Source organism: Dasypus novemcinctus, chromosome 1 (assembly GCF_030445035.2).
Source record: "Dasypus novemcinctus isolate mDasNov1 chromosome 1, mDasNov1.1.hap2, whole genome shotgun sequence".
Taxonomy (NCBI): domain Eukaryota; kingdom Metazoa; phylum Chordata; class Mammalia; order Cingulata; family Dasypodidae; genus Dasypus; species Dasypus novemcinctus.
Genome location: NC_080673.1, coordinates 165,561,919 through 165,577,097, shown reverse-complemented (window position 1 = coordinate 165,577,097; position 15,179 = coordinate 165,561,919). Strand labels below are relative to the sequence as shown.

Below are 15,179 nucleotides of genomic sequence, written 5' to 3'. Positions count from 1 at the left end.
AAATAAATGAAATCATAAATCATGTAGGATACTATGAACAATCATATGCCAAAAAACTAGACAACATTGACAAAATGGACAATTTCCTTGAAACACATGAACAACCTATACTGACCGCAGAAGAAATGGACCTCAACAAGCTAATCACAAGAGATGGAAACAGTCATCAAAAACTTCCCCCAAATGAAAAGTCCAGGACCAGATGGCTTCACAGATGAACTCTACCAGTAATTCAAAGAAGATTTAATATCAGTCTTGCTCAGGCTTTTCCAAAAAATTGGACAGGAGAGAATGCTACCACACTCATTCTATGAGGCCAACATCACCATAATACCAAAGCCAGATAAAGATACTATGAAAAAAAAAATCAGACCAATTTCTCTAATGAATATAGATGCAAAAATCCTTGACAAAATACTTGTTCTTTGAAACCAACAGCCCCTTAAAAGAACTATTCATCATGATTGCAGCAGTTTGATATGGCTTATGAATTCTGAAAATATACACTGAATTATGTTTGTAAACTGGTCTGTACCTGGGCATGATCAAGTTATGATTTGGGCTTTGATGGGCATGTCAGTAAGATAAAATGTCACAGATAGAACTATGTGGCAGAGCAGAGGAGTTAGTTGGAATGTTGATGTTGGAGTTTTGATGCTGGAGTTTTTGAGCTGGAGCCTAGGAAGTGAACACACAGGAGAAGAACACAGAGGAATAGAGATGGTTCCTTATACATGGCAGAAGCCCTGGGGAGAGAAACAGAGTCAGCCACCTGGTAGTCTACAGCTGGCCTTGTGGAGAGAGGCAAAGCATAGAGAGCCTCATAGTCTATAGCTGACCTTGTGGAGAAAACAGGAGCTGAGCCCAGAGAGAAATGAGCCCTGGGAAGAGAAGAACCCAAAAAGCCTGAACCCTGGTAGGCTTTGGCAGCCATCTTGCTCCAACACATAGCAAAAGACTTTGGTGAGGAAAGTAACTTACACTTTATGGCCTGGTAATTGTAAGCTTCTACCCCAAATAAATACCCAACAGATTTCTGGTATTTTGCATCAGCACCCTTTTGGCTGACTAATATAATGATCAAGTTGGTTTTATCCCAGGTATATAATGGTGGTTCAACATAAGAAAATTTAATCATTTTGGTGTAATGCACCAAATTAATAAATCAATGAAGAAAAATTACATGATCCTTTGATTGATGCAGAAAAGGCATTTGACAAAATACAGCATGTTTTCTTTATGAAAACACTGAAAGATAGGAATAGAAGGAAACTTTCTCAGTCTGATAAAGAGCATATGTGAAAAACTTGTAATTCACATTGTACTCAATGGTGAAAGACTGAAAGCTTTCCTGCTGAGATCACAAACAGGACAAGGATGCCCACTGTCACCACTGTTACTTGATATTGTGTGAGAAGTTCTAGCTAGAACAATTAGTAAGAAAAAGAAATAGAAAGTACCCAAATAGGAAAGGCAAAAAAAAAAACTTTCACTATTCTTTGATGATATCCTATACCTAGAAAATCCTAAAAATCCACAACAAACCTACTGGAGCTAAAAAATGAGTTCAGAAAAATGACAGAATACAAAATTAATATGCAAAAATCAATAGCATTTCTATGCACTACTAGTGAGCAATCTGAGGAGGAAGTCAGGGAAAAAATTCCATTTACAATAGCGACTAAAAGAATCAAATATTTAGGAATAAACTTAACCAAAAACATAAAGGACTTGTGTTCAGAAAAGTACAAAAACATTGCTAAAAGAAACCAATAAGAACTGAATAAATGGAAGGATATTCAGTGTTCACGGTTTGAAAGACTAGAGGTATTGTTAAGATGTCAGTTCTACCCAAATGGATTTACAGATTCAATGCAATCCCGATAAAACTTACAACAGCTTTTCTTTTTTTCCAGAAATGGAAAAGCCAATTATCAAATTTGTCTGGGTGGGTAAGGGGCCCTGAATGGCTAAACTATCTTAAAAAAGAGGAATGGAGTTGGAGGACTCTCACTTTCTGGCTTTAAAACATATTTCTTAACTACAGTGGTGAAAACATAATGGTACAGGCATACGATAGACATTGGTCAATGAAGTTGAATTAAGAGTTCAAGAATAGACCCTCACATCTATGGTCAAGTGATTTTTGATAAGACTGTTCAAAACAACCATGTGGGCCAGAATAGTTTTTTTTTTTTTAACAAATGGTGTTGTGAGAACTGTATATCCATATCCAAAATAATGAGAGGATCCCTATCTCACACTTTATAGAAATATTAACTCAAAATGAATCAAAGACTGAAATACAAAGTTAGCACCATAAAACTCCTAGAATAAAATATAGGGAAACATCTTCAAGTTCTGGTAATAGGTATTGATTTCTTAAATCTTATACCCAAAGCACAAGTGGTGAAAGAAGAAATAGATAAATGGGACCTCCTCAAAATTAAATGCTTTTTACTTTAAAGCACTCTGTCAAGAAGGTGAAAAGGCAATATGCTCAATGGGAGAAAATATTTGAAAATCAAATATCTGATAAGGGTTTAATTTCCATGTTACATAAAGAGATAATATAACTCAATGATAAAAAGACAAGAAACCGGGGGGTGGAGCCAAGATGGCATCAGAGTAAGGAGCTCATGGAGTCTGCTCCTGAAACAGGGCAGTTGGTGGTCACCCAGAGCTACCTAAAACACCTTTTGGAGGTCCCAAGAGACCAGAGGCGTATCCTGCAACATCCTTGACAGTGTGGAAGGAGGAGACTACCCATCTGCACAGAGGAATTATGAGTAGAGCCCTCCATGGCATGAAGGTCAGTGCCCGTGGTGTGCAAGCTGCCTCAGGAGCTAATCCATGGTTGCAATTGGAAGTTCCATTTCCCCCAATAAAAACGGGAGGAAAACATGGTGTGGCACCGACTTCAGCTACTGATTAGTGGATTTGGTGGGCTGAAGTGAAATCCTAGGAACAACTAAACTTTGAGCCAATCCAGGTCAGAGGGAAGCTGGTGGCTGCCATTCTGACTCTGCCCCGGGCACAAGGGGAAGTGGCACTGACTGAAAATCATAGTGCTTGTAAGGATGGGCTTCTTTCCACCCAGGTTGGATTGTAGGTCTAGCCTAAACCCCAGTCCCACCTCTGGCAAGGAGGAAGCTGGGGGAACCTGTACCACCTCTCTGGAAAGCTGCAAGCCACACTGCAGAGGCTGGTGCCTATCCTACTCTAGGGGCGCAAGCTGCCTCAGAAGCTACTCCGTGGCTGGAGTTAGAAGCGCCACTTCCCATAAACAGTGTAGGAAAAGACAGATGTTGACTGACCTCAGCTACTGATTAGTGGACTCGGCTGGCTAAAGTATAATCCTAGAACCAGCTAGGGTCTGAGCCTGTTCAAGTGGGAAAGTCTGGTAGCTGCCGTCTTGACTCCGCCTCCGGCATGAGGGGGAGCCTGGCTGACTGAAATCCAGTGAAGTTAGGGATGGACTTCTTTCCACAAAGATCAGACTGCAGCCCTAGCCTAGGCTCCAGCCCCACCTCCAGCAGAGAGGTCGCTGGCGGGACCAGGCTCTCCAGGCAAGTTCAAGTGCTCTCCTTTGGCGGAGGCTGAATAGTCGGACACCTGAGGCTGCATCCCTGCATCCCAAGAGAATAGGAGAGAAACTGGGTATCCTCAAGCCTCTCCAGGCAATGGCACGAGTTTGTAGCTCACACAGATTTGTTGAGTGCCTTTGAGCCCATCTCTACCCCTGTCCCCCCACAGGACAGGAGGGCGCTGGTGATGCCTCAGCCTCTCAGGGCAACAGTTTTGGGCTGCACAAATCTGACTGCTGGGCACCTGTGGCTCCACCTCCATCCCCAATAGGACAAGAGACAGACTGTGTTTGCCCAGCCTCTTTGGGTAACTGCGGATGCTTTTGGCCCACACAGCCTGGTCTGATGGGTACTTGTGGATGCACCCTCACACCCCAATAGGAAAGAAGGGAGCTGGTCTTTCCACAGCCTTTTTGGGCAACAGCAGACCTTCAGCCTGTGTGGACTGGACTATTGGATGCCTATGAATTCACTCCCACCCCCAATAGGATAGGAGGGTTTTGGTGTCTCCACAGCCTCTCTGGACAATGGTGGGTAATTTCAGCCAACAGGGAATTAACTGTTAGGTGCCTGTGGACCCAACCCCATGCCTTAAGAGGATAGAAAGGGGCTGGTGTTTATTCCACCTCTCCAGGCAATGGCAGGTATTCTTGGCCTAAAGGGACTGAACTATTGAGCAACCATAGAACTATCCCTGCCACCCAATAGGATAGGAGGGAGCTGGTGCTTCCTCAGCCTCTCCAGGCAACTGTGGGTACTTTCAGCATACAGGACTGAACTGTTGAGCATTTGTGGTTCTGTTCCCACCCCCTAAAGGGCAGAAGGGACAGTACTCCCTAAGTCTCACAAGGCAACTGCAGGCATATTTGGCCCTAAGAGATTAGATTGTTGGGCACTCCAGAGGGTCCGTTCTCACTCCTGGTAGGGAGAGGGTCTGGTGATAAATCAGTTTGCCTGAGCAACTGTGGTCATTTTGGACCCACACAGCATAGATTGCTGACCAAAACTATAGCTCCATCCCTGCCTAAGGTAGGGGAGGAAGGGGTGTGAAGCTTCATTAGTGTCTCCAGGTGATTACAGACAGTCTTGTGCCCAGCTGGGATTATTATACACAGCTACAGCTCTGTCCCTACCCCTGACAGAGGAGAAAGGTGGGAGCAACTTCATCAATTCCTGGGGTATTGCTTACAGCACCAACTACATCCTTGGCTCCTACTACACAACAAGCAAGGGAGAAAAGATAAGAAATCCCTAAACTAAAGGGAGAAACTACACCCAGAATAAATACATCTAGCAAGCCAGATGTGGAAACATCAACAAAAAATTAACAGTCCTTACCAAGAAACAGAAAGAGATGGCCCAATTAAAGAAAAAAGATAAGCCTACTGATGACATAAAGGAGTTGAGACAACTAGTCTTAGATGTTCAAACAAATCTCCTTCATAAATTCAATGAGATGGCTAAAGAGATTAAAGATATTAAGAACACATTGGGTGTGTATAAAGAAGAATTTGGAAGCATACATAGAAAAATAGCAGACCTTATGGGAATGAAAGGTGCAATAAATGAAATTAAAAATACACTGGGAGCATAACAGCAGATTTGAGGAGGCAGAAGAAAGGATCGGTGAGTGCAGAGACATGGCCTCCAAAAATGAACAAACAAAAGAACAGATGAAGACAAGAATGGAAAAAATTGAACAGGGTCTCAGGAAACTAAATGACAGCAAGAGACATGCAAACATACATGTCATGGGTTTCCCAGAAGGAGAAGAGAAGGGAAAAGGGGCAGAAAGAATATTTGAGGAAATAATGGTGGAAAATTTCCCAACTCTATTGAAGGACATAGATATCCATGTCCTAGAAGCACAGTGTACTCCCATCTGAATAAATCCAGATAGACCAACTCCAAGACACATACTTATCAGAATGTCAAATGCCAGAGACAAAGAGAGAATTCTGAGAGCAGCAAGAGAAAAAAGCAAAGCATAACTTAAAACAGATTTTCAATAAGATTAAGTGCCAGTTTCTCATCAGGAACCATGGATGCAAAAAGACAGTGGTATGATGTATTTTAGATACTGTAAGAGAAAAACTGCCAGCCAAGGATTTTATACCCAGCAAGATTATCTTTTAAAAATGAGGCTGAGATTAGAATATTTATAGATAAACAGAAACTGAGAGAGTTTATAACAGAAAGACCAGCTTTGCAAGAAATACTAAAGGGAACGTTACAACCTGAAAAGAAAAGACAGGAGAGAGAGGCCTGGAAGAGAGTCTAGAAATGACAATTGTATCAGTAACAGTGGCTAAAAGTGTCAAATATAAAATGACAGACGAAATGCAAAGATCAAAATGGATGAAATAAGAACTGCCTTTACAATAATAACATTGAATGTTAATGGATTAAACTCCCCAATCAAAAGACACAGACTGGCAGAATGGATAAGAAAATATAAGCCATTTATATGTTGTCTGTAAGAGACGCACCTTAGACCCAAGGATACCAGTAAATTGAAAGTGAAAAGTTGGAAAAGATATTCCATGCATGCAATAACAAAAAAGAAGCTGGGGTAGCTATACTTATATCAGATGATGCAGACTTTAAAAGCAAAACTGTTATTAGAGACAAGAAAGTTCATTACATATTAATAAAAGGGATGATTCACAGGAAGAAATAACAATCATAAATATATATGCACCTAAACAGGATGCCCCAAGGTACATGAGGCAAACACTGGCAAAACTGAAGGGAGAAATAGACATCTCTACAATAACAGTTGGAGACTTCAGTGCACCACTCTCAGCATTGGATACAACATCTGGGCAGAAGATCAGTAAAGAAACAGAGAGCTTGAATAATATGATAAATGGACTAAACCTAATAGACATATACAGAACATTGCACCCCAAAACAGCAGGCTATACATTCTTTTCAAGTGCTCATGGATCTTTCTACAGGATAGACCATATGTTGAGACACAAAGCAGATCTCAATAAATTCAACAAAATTGAAATTATACAAAGCACTTTCTCTGATCATAATGGAGTAAAGCTGGAAATCAACAAGCAGCAAATAAAGGGGAAATTCACATATATATGGAGATTAAACAACACGCTCTTAAATAATCAGTGGGTCAAAGAAGAATTTCAGGAGAAATCAATATATTGAGACAAATGACAATGAGAACACAACATATTAGAACCTATGGGATGCTGCGAAGGCAGTGCTGAGAGGAAAATTTAGAGCTAAAATCAATGACCTAACTACACAGCTGGAGGAACTAGAAAAAGAACAGTAAACTAATCCTAAAACAAGTAGAGGGAATGAAATAACAAAGATCAGAGCAGAAATAAATGAAATTGAGAACCAAAAAAAATAGTGAATATTAACAAAACCAAAAGTTGTTTCTTCGAGAAGATTAACAAAATCGACAAACCCTTAGCTAGACTAAGAAAAAAAGAGAAGATGCAAATAAATGAAATAAAAAATGAAAAAGAGAACCTTACTACTGACCCCACAGAAATAAGGGAGATCATAAGAGGATACTATGAACAACTTTATGCTAAAAAAAGCTAGACAATGTAGATGAAATGGAAAAATTCGTAGGAATGTACAAACAACCTACACTGACACTAGAAGAAATAGAAGACTTCAACAAGCCAATCACAAGAAATTGAAACAGTCATCAAACAGCTCCCCAAAATGAAAAGCCCAGGACAAGATGGTTTCACAGGTGAGTTCTACCAAGCATTCAAAGAAAATGTAATACCAGTCTTACTCAAGCTCTTCCAAAAAATTCAACAAGAAGGAACACTACCAAACATATTCTGTGAAGTCAATATCACCCTAATATCAAAGCCAGATAAAGATATTACAGAAAAAGATTACAGACCCATTTCTCTAATGAATGCAGATGCAAAAATCCTCAATAAAATACTTGCTAATTGAATCCAAGAACATATTAGAAAAATTATTCATCATGATCAAGTGGGTTTTATATCAGGCATGTAAGGCTGCCTTCTTCAACACAAGAAAATCAATCAGTATAATACACCACATTAATAAATCAAAGAAGAAAAATCACATGATCTTATCAATTGACACACAAAAGGCATTTGACAAAATACAGCATCCTTTCTTGATAAAAAAGTACAAAAAGTAGGAATTGAAGGAAATTTTCTCAACATGATAAAGGGCATATATGAAAAACCCACAGCTAACATTGTACTCAATGGTGAAAAACTAAAAACTTTCCCATTGAGATCAAGAAGACAAGGATGCCCGCTGTCACCACTGTTGTTCAATATAGTGCTAGAGGTTCTAGCTAGAGCAATCAGGCAAGAAAAAGAAATAAAAGGCATCCAAATTGAAAGGAAGAATTAAAACTTTCACTATTTACAGATGATATGAATGTATATTTAGAAAATCCTGAAAAATCTACAACAAAGCTGCTAGGCTAATAAATGATTTCAGAAGAGTGTCAGGATACAAGGTCAATATACAAAAGTCAGTGGTGTTTCTATACACTTATAATGCACAATCTGAGGAGGAAGTTAGGAAAAAATTCCATTTACAATAGCAATTAAAAGAATCAAATATTTAGACATAAACTTAACCAAGGATACAAAGCACTTGTATTCAGAAAACTATAATGCATTGCTAAAAGAACTTAAAAAAGACCTAAATAATTGAAAGAATATTCCATGCTCATGGATTGGAAAACTAAATATCATAATATGTCAATTCTACCCAAATTGATATACAGATTCAATGCAATCCCAAAAAAATTCCACCTGCATTTTTAAAGCAAATGGAAAACACAGTTATCAAATTTGTCTGGACGTGTAAGAGGCCCCAAATAGCCAGAAACATCTTAAATAGGAAAAGTGAAGTTGGAGGACTCTCACTTCCAGACTTTAAATCATATTACCAAGCTACAGTAGTAAAAACAGCATGGTATTGGCATAAGGATAGACACATAGACCAATGAAACCGAATTGATGGTTCAGAAACAGACCCTCATATATACAGCCAAGGGATTTTTGACAAGCCAATCAAGACATCTCAGTTGGGGCAGAACAGTTTATTCAACAAATGGTGTTGGGAGAACTGGATATCCATAGCCAAGAGAAAGAAAGTAGACCCCTACCTCACACCTTATACAAAAATTAACTCAAAATGGATCAAAGACCTAAATATAAAAGGAAGTACAATAAAGCTCCTAGAAGGAAATGTAGGGAAACGTCTTCAAGACCTGGTGGTAGGTAGCACGAGCAACAAAAGAAAACATGGATAAATGGGTCCTCCTCAAACTTAAACATTTCTGTGATTCAAAGGACTTCATCAAGAAGGTGAAAAGGCAGCCCAGTTGACGGGAGAAAATATTTGGAAACCACATATCTGATAAGGGTTTGATTTCCGTTCTATGTAAAGAGATCATACAACTCAACAATAAAAGAGCAAGCAATCCAATTTTAAGTGGGCAAAAGATTTAAATAGACATTTCTCCAAAGAGAAAATACAAATGGCCAAAAAGCACATGAAAAAATGTTCCATATCACTAGCTACTAGGGGATTGCAAATTAAAACAAAAATAAGATATCATCTAACACCACATAGAATGGCCATTATTAAAAAAAACAGACAATAATAAGTGCTGAAGAGGATGTAGAGAAATAGGAACACTCCTTCACTGTTGGTGGATGTGTAAAATGGTGCAGCCTCTGTGGAAAACAGTTTGGTAGTTCCTCAGGAAGCTAAATATAGAACTGCCATATGATCCAGCAATTCCTCTACTAGGAATATATCCAGAAGAACATGTAAAATGGTGCAGCCTCTGTGGAAAACAGTTTGGTAGTTCCTCAGGAACGAACAGACATCTGCACACTAATGTTCATGTGCTTTTTGGCCATTTGTATTTTCTCTTTGCCCTTATGGGCACTTGGCTAGCTGTGCACACACTTGGCTCACCATGTGAACACTGGCTTGCCATGCAGGCATGCTTTCTCTTCTTCTTTTTCACCAAGAGACCCCAGGGATCGAACCTGGGGTCTCCCATATGCTAGGCGGAGGCCCTATCGTTTAAACTACATCCGCTTCCCTAAGTAGTAATATTTTGGTGATGCTCTTTCATGATTTGCAAGAAATGTTCCACAATAATGCAAGGTCTTGGTGGTGGAGTGTTATATGGAAGTCTTGTATGTTATACATGATTGTTTTGTAAACTCACAACTTTTCTAATAAAAAAATACATTAAAAATTTTAAAAACACCAAAAACACAGAAAAGGGATGCTGAGATAGTGAAGAACCCAGACTCTGAGAGAGAAGGCCCCAGGAGCCAGAATAGAGCAAAGCAGCTGAAAGGAATCCATTTTAGCCAGAATCTGAAAGGAATGAGGCCCAGAGGGGAGAGACAAGCAGATGAGCCTATTTGTCTGATTGCCCACAGCTGCAGCTTAGGGAGAAAGAATATCCTGATGATGCCTTGATTTGGACACTTTCATGGTCTCAGAACTATATATAAGCTTTTAACCTAGTAAATTCCCATTATAAAATCCAAACAATTCCTGGTATTTTGTTCTCAGCAACTTTTAGGAAACTAAAACAGAAGTTGGCACCAGTGGAGTGGGATGCATTCTGCTATGCTAATACCAAAAATGTTGGAATGGTTTTATAAATGGGCAAGGGGAAGATTTTGGAAGAATTGTGAGATACTTGATGGAAAAGCCTAGATTCATTTGAAGAGACTGTTGGTGGAAATATGGACACTACAGGGGCGGTGGACTTGGCCCAGTGTTTAGGGCATCCGTCTACCACATGGGAGGTCTGCGGTTCAAACCCTGGGCCTCCTTGACCCATGTGGAGCTGGCCCATGCACAGTGCTGAGGCGCGCAAGGAGTGCCCTGCCATGTAGGGGTGTCCCCCATGTAGGGGAGCCCCACGCGCAAGAAGTGCGCCCCGTAAGGAGAGCCACCCAGCGTGAAAGAAAGTGCAGCCTGCCCAGGAATGGTGCCGCACACATGGAGAGCTGACACAAGATGAGGCAACAAAAAGAAACACAGATTCCCGTGCTGCTGACAACAACAGAAGCAGACAAAGAAGATGCAGCAAATAGACACAGAGAACAGATAACTGGGGGGGGGGGGGGGGAGAAATAAATAAATAAATCTTAAAAAAAAAAAAGAAATATGCACACTACAGATATTTATGATGAGGCCTTAGACAGAAATGATGAATGTGTCATTGCAAACTGGAAGAAAGAAGGCCCTTGTTTTAAAGTGGCAGAGAACCTGGCAAAATTAACTCTTGATGTCAGATGGAAGGCAGAATTTGAAAGTGATAAACTTGGATATTTAGCTGAGGAGATTTCCAAACTGAATGTGGAAAGTGTGGCTTGCCTTCTTCTTGCAGCTTATAGTAAAATGTGAGAGGAAGGCTCAAAGAAAACAGAAGTTGATGGTTTGGGAAATTCTGAGCTTCTGGAAAGCAAGTCTCTAGAGAATAGTGCTCCATGTGAGGACTTAACTGAACATGGAACCAGCCAGTCATTTCAGTGTAAGCTATGATTGGAAATGCGTTATCTAGGAAAAATCTGTGGAAAGTCTTACTAAGATGGCTGGGACCCATTTCCTGCATGTGAAACCAACAAGTTTTTTGCAAGATCTCTGTGAACAGAAACATTGCCAGCCTAAAAAGGACTGAAAGGAGACAGAAGGAAAAATGACCTCAAAGTCAATACTGTGGAAGCTGAGGTCTGGCCTAAAAACATGTTCCCAAGCCAAGAGATGAGCCCTACCCACATGCGTGGAAAGAGTTTGTCCTGGTAATTGAAGAGGGTGAGCCTCCCACCCTATTGTTCAGGGAGACCATTACCACCCCCAGCTTCAGAGGGTAGGACACATTCCCCTGGAATTGAGGAGAGTTTGATCACCACCCTACTGTGCTAAGGGGGTTGAACCTGTGCCCCTGAGATTGGGGAGAGTATGGCTGTCACTCCAGGGTTCTCAGAGGGTGGTGCCTAGAGTTTGGACACCATCCAGATGCTTGTTGAGGGTGGAGCCAAGAACATGGCCACTGGGCAAGCTTTTGGAAAGGTTGGAACTGTCACTCCATCATGTCCTGAGGGTGAGAAGAAGCTATGGTTCTATAGATGATACTCAGAGTTTGAAATCTAGAGTATACCCTGCAGGTTTTGGAACGGTTTGGGACCTGTGAGCCCTGTTTTCCTTCCAGTTTCTCCCTATGGTAAGGGAAATGTTTATCCTGTGACTAATGACTGACCATCCTTTGTATATTGGAAGTAGATAACTTGTTTTGTGAGTTTCACAAGTCCACAGCCAGAGGAGAATTTTGTCTCAGGGCAGACTACATGTCTATAACTGATTTTGGTGAGACTTGTACTTAATATTGTTATTGAAATGACTTAAGACTTTGGTAATATTGTGATAGAATAAATGTGTTTTGCATGTGGAAAGAACATATATTTTGGGGATCCAGAGAGAGGAGAATGGCACTTCGAAGCTTTTGTGGGCCCCAGAAAATCCTGTCCTTAAAGCTAATCCATTCCTATGTGTGTAAACTTATTGTGGGTGGGAACTTTTGATTAAATTACCCCAGCTAAGAGCCTGTGGTTAGATTTCATGGTCCAGGGTAGGTCTTAATCCTCTTACTGGAGTTCTTATACAGAGAGGAATAAAAAGCTGCAGATACAGAAAAAAGCTGCAGAGACAGAGAGGAAACCAGTAGCTGAGAGAGAAGGCCCCAGGAGCCAGAACAGAACACAGAGGCTGAGAGGAAACCACTTTAGCCAGAAACTCAAAGCAATGAGGTCCAGAGGAGAGGGGAGAGATGAGCAGATAATGGCATGGGCCTGATTGCTCATTGCTACAGCTTGGGGAGAAAGGATCTCCTAGTAATGCCTTGATTTGGACACTTTCATGGCCTCAGAACTGTACGTTTTCAACCTAATAATTCCCCTTTGTGAAAGCCAACCCATTTCTGATATTTTGTTCCTAGCAGCTTTTAGCAAACCAAAACAACTTACATTGGTGCTTTTGTATCTTGAATCTAATAGATTTAAATGTAATAGATTTCCTGATAAATTTTATTAGGAATGTGGACAGGTTTTGTTTTGTTTTTACCATTTTCTGTAATTGTGAGTGAAAAACTTATTTCTTATTTCTTATTTCATGTGGTCCCTTTGGTAAGGAATGTCTAAATCATTTCTGTACAATTTCATCTTTCCTTTATCTCTTGCCTTAGTTTTAGGGCCAGCCTCTAAAGGCTGAGTTGTTCAGTAATCTTACAACTTTCTCTCTTATATTCTAGTGTACTTAGAATGTTTTTATATCAGTCACCTTACTAAATTGGAACAAAATGTATACCTGGCAGCTAGAGTGAAGAAGTTTAAAATTGATTGTATATTTGTACTCCTCTTTAGACATATACCCTTTAGCATTTCCTCTGCTGGGTAGTACAGTGGTCTCTTCTTTGTTCTCCATTTTCAATTCAGAGCTAAGTGTGCTAGTTCATTTATATTAACTTGTTCTTTACTATTATCTGTTTTTCTTATGATATGTGATTTATATTATCCTTTCATATACCTCTCCAGCGTCTGCTCCTATCCTTTTTACTTGGTTCAGACAGTAGAGCTCTTGTTGAATTTTCAGCTCATCTGCTTTTCTTGTCCAAGAGACTTGTATTAAATAAGTTAGTTTTAAACAATCTTTGGTAAAGAACCTTGGGGATAGAGATGTGGAAAATTGAAGTTCTGAGATTATATTAGTCAGCCAAAGAGGTACTGATGCAAAGTACTAGACATCTGTTGGCTTTTATAAGGGTATTTATTTGGGGTAAAAGCTTACAGTTACAAGGCCCTAAAGAATCCAACTCAAGGTTGCTTCCTCACCCAAGTCTGTTGCCACATGTTGAAGAAAGATGGCAGGCAATCTCTGCAAGAGTTCAGACTTCCTCTTCTTCTTAAGGCTCCATGGGCCCAGCTTCTTCCGATCTCAGCTGTAGGCTTGAGGGCTCATTTTCTTTCTGGGCTTTTTCAGCTGCTCAGGGCTCTGGTCTCTTCATCTGCAAACTATCTGGTGAATGGCTCAGCAATCCCCAGAGCTTTAGCTATTTTAGCTCCTTTCTGTTACATGGCAAGACTGAAATGACAAGTTTCTCCTCTGCTGGGTCTATGGAACTTTCTTCCTGGGCCTTCTATGTGTCTTTTTTTAAAAAAGATTTATTTATTTATTTATTTCTCTCCCCTTCCCCTTCCCCCTCCCCCCCCCCCCCCCCCCCCCCCCGGTTGTCTGTTCTCTGTGTCTATTTGCTGTGTTTTCTTTGTCCGCTTCTGTTGTTGTCAGCGGCACAGGAATCTGTGTTTCTTTTGGTTGCGTCATCTTGTTGTGTCAAGTCTCCGTGTGTGTGGTGCCCTTCTTGGGCAGGCTGCACTTACTTTCATGCTGGGTGACTCTCCTTACGGGGTGCACTCCTTGCGTGTGGGGCTCCCCTACGCAGGGGACACCCCTGCGTGGCACGGCACGGTACTCCTTGCGCGCAAGCGCATCAGCACTGCACATGGGCCAGCTCCACACGGGTCAAGGAGGCCCCGGGGTTTGAACCGCAGACCTCCCATGTGGTAGACGGATGCCCTAACCGCTGGACCAAGTCCACCGCCTATGTGTCTTCTTGAGTGAGTATCCATTTATATAACCCACCAAAGGGGCAGAGACTTAAACTGAGTTATACCCTACTGATGTGGTCGAATCAAAGCCCTAATCTTAATATTATTTAATCAAAGACATTTCAGCTGAATCTAATACAATCAAAGGGTATCAAACCCAGAAGAACAGACCAGATTACAAACATAATCTCTCTTTTTGAAATTCATAAATAATCTCAAACTGCCACAGGGGTCTTTAAAAATTCAGGGATTTAAAAACAGTATTTCTTTTTTCAGTTTGAACAGCAGATATGATCAACTGCACATGGTTATATTTTTCTCTATTATAGTTCTGAGTATGTTTGCACAGAGATATTATGGTTAACAGAGACCCCCCTTTGTTAAGGAAAATAGATACAACCATTGCCCATATCCAATATCCAGTATTTTGAAGGGTAGTCTCCATGTCAGGCAAATCAGGTCACTCACATACAGGGATGGAGAACAGAAAGCATAGGCTCATTTCAGTCATCTGATAGACTAAAACCAGGGAGATATATTTCCTGAGGTTAGGAGATAATATACGTAGGGAGTTGGTATTGAATTTTGAAGTTGAAAATAGTCTACACTAGTCACTATAAGACTTCCTACAGTATTCTTCAGCAAATAGCTCTCCTGGATAGAGCTGCCCCCTTTTAAATTAAGATGAAAAATAACCAGAAAGGAACAAGCCCCAGATCTGTGCAGATATTCATTCCCTTCAAAACACTGCCCCAAAACACATGAAAGGAACACAAGAAGGATATAGAAGCTATATTATAAGAAGGACTCCAAGAAAAAGAGTTTATATGTCATTTTTCATAGTCTCAAAGAAATTCAGGAGAACTTGTTTTTCTCAAAATAGTTCAAAGTAGACATAAAAATAGAT

At 40.4% G+C, this 15,179-nt stretch overlaps 1 protein-coding gene across 1 annotated transcript in view; it reads left to right on the top strand.

Annotated features, from left to right (window-relative positions):
- The window catches only part of NSUN7 (NOP2/Sun RNA methyltransferase family member 7), a 109,624-nt gene that overhangs the window by 29,185 nt on the left and 65,260 nt on the right, over positions 1 to 15,179 (top strand). The gene's annotated exons all lie outside the window — the stretch shown is intronic.